Source organism: Arachis ipaensis, chromosome B4 (genome assembly GCF_059453495.1).
Source record: "Arachis ipaensis isolate K30076 ecotype BB chromosome B4, ASM5945349v1, whole genome shotgun sequence".
Taxonomy (NCBI): domain Eukaryota; kingdom Viridiplantae; phylum Streptophyta; class Magnoliopsida; order Fabales; family Fabaceae; genus Arachis; species Arachis ipaensis.
The window spans coordinates 118,510,457-118,515,810 of NC_142439.1; positions in this window are offsets into that span (position 1 = coordinate 118,510,457).

Sequence of the window (5,354 nt, forward strand, 5' to 3'; positions counted from 1 at the left end):
TATATATATATATATATATATATATATAAAATATTGAAAACGATGCAGTATACGAGGAGTCTTGAAAAGCGGGTAAAGCAAAAATGCGAAATAAAAAGCGCAACGCTCCGGAACAAGATTACTTGTGTGTGAAGAAAACTATAGTTCATAAGTGTAATTAAACAGAAGGTAGGAATAGAGGGTCAAAAGTACAAAATAACAAGCTCCTAACTCAGCATGCGAAGCTAAGGCTGGCCGGAGAATATTTACATACAAAATATACAACCCATAACCCAAAATACATATTTAAAATCCTAGTTCTCCATAAACCTCTAAGAGGCGCAATAGTAAAACATATACATACATGAGAAGAGTCTATACATATATAGCAAAAGACCAAAAGTAAAATCCCAAAATGAATCCATTTTGCTGCAGAAACTCTAGACGCCTAGCGAGATGCCTCTCGACCTACATCTGAAAAACAACAATATCATATGGAATGAGAACCGGGGGTTCTCAGCATGGTAAAGGTGCCACGTACATAAGATATAAGGTCTTGGGAATACCAGAGGCAATTCTAGAATGCCGACACTTGGATTATAAAGCTTACAGGACTAAAACAGAAACCATAAACGGGTGGTCTTCTCAAATTATAACTTAACCAAACTGTAAACTTGACTAAAATCCCTAACTTCCCCGCCTTTCCTCTGATCCTCCAACACCAGTGATACCGCACACACAAACAAGCAAGTAAGGGCAAACACAGATAGTATACAAGTACTGCAATTAGCGAATATAACAATTAACATAGTAAATTCACTTAGGCATTCCCAATTAATGCACAATCAAGCAAGGCAAACAATATCATTGAGTCCGAGGATATTCCACCAACGAATGCTTCGACTTAAAAAACGTCATAGAAAAATTAGTGAGAGAAGGAAAACTAGATCGGTTTTTGGCCACCCGAGATGATGAGCAAAGAAAGAGAAGAAGGGATGAAGATGTCGGACGAGCTGAGCGATCACCTCGTACACCAGAAAGACACGTCCACATGATACACAGCGGATTTGCAGGAGGAGAAATCTCCAAATCATCTCGTAAAAGACATCTCAAAGAAGTATATCATGTCGAGGGAAAGGAAGGAGAACCCGACATCCCTGTAATTAAGTTCACCAAAGAAGATGCATACGGAATCATCTCGGGACACGACGATCCCATGGTCATCACCATCATACTAGCAAACGCAAATCTCCAACGCACGCTGATAGACCAAGGGAGCTCCGCCGACATCTTATTTAAAACGGCCTTCGACAAGCTTGGTTTAGAAGAAAAGGAGCTTAGAGCATACCCAAACAGCCTGTTTGGACTGGGAGACACCCCAGTGCAACCACTTGGTTACATCTCGCTACATACAACGTTCGGAAGAGGAAACCAATCCCGAGCACTCAAAATAGACTACATCGTGGTCGACGTGAGTTCAGCTTACAATGCCTTAATAGGTCGGACAACATTGAATCAACTCGGCGCAATAGTCTCAACTCCATATCTGTGCATGAAATTCCCAACTGCAGAAGGGATAGCTACAATAAAAGCAGATCAAAAGATGGCGCGCCGCTGCCATAATGAAAGTCTAAACCTCAGAGGCAGAGGAGAAGAATTCCATACAATTGAGCTTGGAGGAGTTCAAAGATGAGAGGAACTCCGTCCACAACCCGAAGGTGAAGTAGAGAAAGTTCAGATCGGAGACACCTCGGACAAAACAACTAATATTGGAACAATCCTAAAAGGAGACGCAAAAGAATCACTAGTAGAGTTCTTATGAGTTAATGTCGACCTCTTCGCATGGAAAGCGGCGGACATGCCAGGCATAGACCCCAAACTAATGTGCCACAAGTTGGCGGTCTATCCAGGATCTCAGCCGGTACAGCAAAGACGAAGAAAACTTGGGCCAGAACAATCCCAATCTGTGGAGGAGCAGGTACAAGCACTACTGGAGGCAGGATTCATAAGAGAAGTCAAGTACCCACTATGGCTAGCCAACGTCGTCTTGGTGAAAAAATCAAATGGAAAATGGCGGATGTGCACCGACTACACCGATCTCAACAAAGCCTGCCCAAAAGATCCTTATCCACTCCCAAGTATCGACGCTCTGATGGATGCCTCATCAGGATATAAATACCTTTCGTTTATGGATGCATATTCTGGATACAATCAAATCCCAATGTATTCACCTGATCAGGAAAAAACCTCGTTTTTAATACCAAAAGCAAACTACTGCTACATCGTAATGCCTTTTGGTCTTAAAAACACGGGAGCTACTTATCAAAGGCTAATGAACAAAGTCTTTTCGGACCATATTGGAAAAATAATGGAAGTCTATGTGGATGACATGTTGATAAAGACACAAAGTGAAGAGACACTATTGTCTGACTTGGCCCAGGTGTTCGACACTATAAGGAAGCATGGCATGCTACTCAATCCTGCAAAATGCACTTTTGCAGTAGAAGCAGGCAAGTTCTTGGGTTTTATGCTCACACAAAGAGGAATTGAGGCAAATCCGGATAAATGCCAGGCCATACTCAACATGAAGAGCCCAACTTGTGTCAAAGAGGTACAACAACTCAACGGGAGATTGGCAGCCTTGTCCAGATTCCTAGCGGGATTAGCGATAAGATCCCTTCCTTTCTATGCCACTCTAAGGAAAGGAAAGAACTTTGAATGGACAACGGAGTGCGAACAAGCCTTCCAAGATTTCAAAAGATTTCTAGGACGGCCACCCATCCTATCTCGGCCACGACAAGGGGAACCACTCATATTATACCTCGCGGTAGGGAGTCGAGCGGTAGCCTCAGCACTAGTTCGAGAAGAGGACAATGGGCAACAACTCGTGTACTTTATCAGCAAAGCATTACAACGATCTGAGCTGAACTACCAAAAAATAGAAAAGTTTGCCTATGCCCTTATACTAGCATCTCGACGACTCCGCCCGTACTTCCAAGCTCACACCATTAAGGTTCGGACCAACCAGCCCATAAAGGGGATATTGCAGAAGACAGATCTAGCAGGAAGAATCCTACAATGGGCAATCGAGTTGTCCGAGTTCGACCTTCAATACGAGGCTCGGACAGCCATTAAATCACAATATTTAGCCGACTTCATTGCAGAGTTTACAGACACCCCGGAGACCCCCATAGAGTGGAATATATACGTGGACGGCTCCTCAAATAAAACCGGAAGCGGCGCAGGTGTGATAATCGAAAGCAACCAAGGAACCCAAATTGAGCTCTCCCTCAAATTCAGGTTCCCTGCCTCAAACAACCAGGCAGAATATAAAGCACTACTAGCTGGTTTGAAGCTGGCTAGGGAAGTTGGAGCCCAAAAACTCATCATCTTCAGCAATTCACAAGTAGTCACCTCACAAATAACAGGGAGCTACCAAGCCAAGGATCCCACCATGCAAAAGTATTTGGATAAAACCAGGGAACAGCTCGGACAACTTGGGGAATATGAGATCTGCCACATACCCGCGAACAAAATGCCCGAGCTGACGCACTCTCAAAACTAGCCAACACTAAACCAGGAGGCAACAATAGAAGCCTCATCCAGAAAATGCTATAAAGCCCGTCAATCTCGGAAGAGGAAAAAATCCTAGCCATAACAGGACAGGATCAAGGATGGATGACCCCTATAATTAACTACCTCAAGACAGAAACACTCCCCACAGATGAAAAGGAGGCAAAGAGGTTAAAGCGGGAGGCACAATACTACACTATCATAAACAATACCCTATACAAAAGAGGGATTTCAATACCATTGTTAAAATGTGTGCCGACCTCCAACACAAGGGAAGTTTTAGAGGAAGTACACAGCGGCATTTGTGGCAACCATCTCGGAGCACAAGCTCTCACCAAAAAGGTACTCCGGGCGGGATTTTGCTGGCCAACTCTACAAAAAGAAGCTACAGAATTTGTAAAGACATGTCCACCATGCCAGAAACATGCTAACTTTCACATCGCCCCGCCAGAAGAGCTCATCAGCGTAACTTCGCCTTGGCCATTTGCAAAATGGGGACTCGATCTTCTCGAACCCTTTCTCCAGAGATCAGGACAAGTTAAATTCCTCATAGTCGGGGTAGGCTATTTCACAAAGTGGATCGAGGCAGAGCCCCTAGCCAACGCCACTGCTCAAAGGAGCCGGAAATTCCTATATAGGAACATTGTCACAAGGTTTGGAGTTCTATACTCCATCACTACAGACAATGGCACCCAATTCACAGATACAGGCTTCAGAAAGTTAGTAGCCGACTTGAACACAAAACACCAGTTCACCTCCGTCGAACATCCCCAAGCCAATGGACAAGCCGAAGCGGCCAACAAAGTCATATTAGCTGGGCTGAAACGGAGACTGCAAGACGCAAAGGGAGCTTGGGCCAAAGAACTTCCACAAGTGCTATGGGCATATCGAACAACGCCACATTCCACCACAAACGAATCACCATTTCGATTAGCGTACGGAGTGGAGGCAATGATCCCAGTGGAGGTCGAGGAAGGGTCACCTAGAGTAGTCCACTACAATGAAGAAGGCAACTCTCAACTTCAAAGAGAAGAGCTCGACCTACTCCCGAAAATCCAAGAAAGAGCTCGGATCAGGGAAGAAGCGCTAAAGCGCCGAATGGCTTCGAGATATAATAAAAAAGTAGTGCCAAGGGGTTTCGCTGAAAATGATCTCATTCTAATCTAAAATGATATCGGAACAACTCGATCCAGAAAAGAAAAGCTGGCGGCAAACTGGAAAGGACCCTACCGAGTAATAGAAGTACTTGGGAAGGGCTACTACAGATTATCCGAACTCGACGGGTGAGAGTTCCCCAGATCGTGGCACGCCTGCAACTTAAGAAGGTACTATAGTTAGAAATAAAGGATACCAGCATGAGATGCACTCTTTTTCCTGAAAAGGTTTTTTAATGAGGCACCATGTTGAGATCCAGAAATTATCCAATTCAAAAGGATAAAAAATCTATATGTACATATTTTCATTGTCTTTTAAATAAAATATATTAGACGATTCTACAAGTTTTCAAGACGCATTAATTTGAAACATTCATCGTCCGATTATAAAGTAACAGATTGGCAAAAAGTGAAAAACAAATTCACTGCCCAATCACGATAAAGACCAAGAGAGATGAAAACCAAATTCATCTAAAGGTCGACTAAACGAGGATTTAATCCACTTTCTACAAATCGGCAAAGATGAAAACAGAATATTGCAAGAAGTTATCGAAAGTGATCCGGAGAAAGGACCTGACGAGGTCTTAATGGATTGCTAAATAATAACTTAAAGACTGGCCGACATTAAAAAAAAAAGTCGGACCGAGT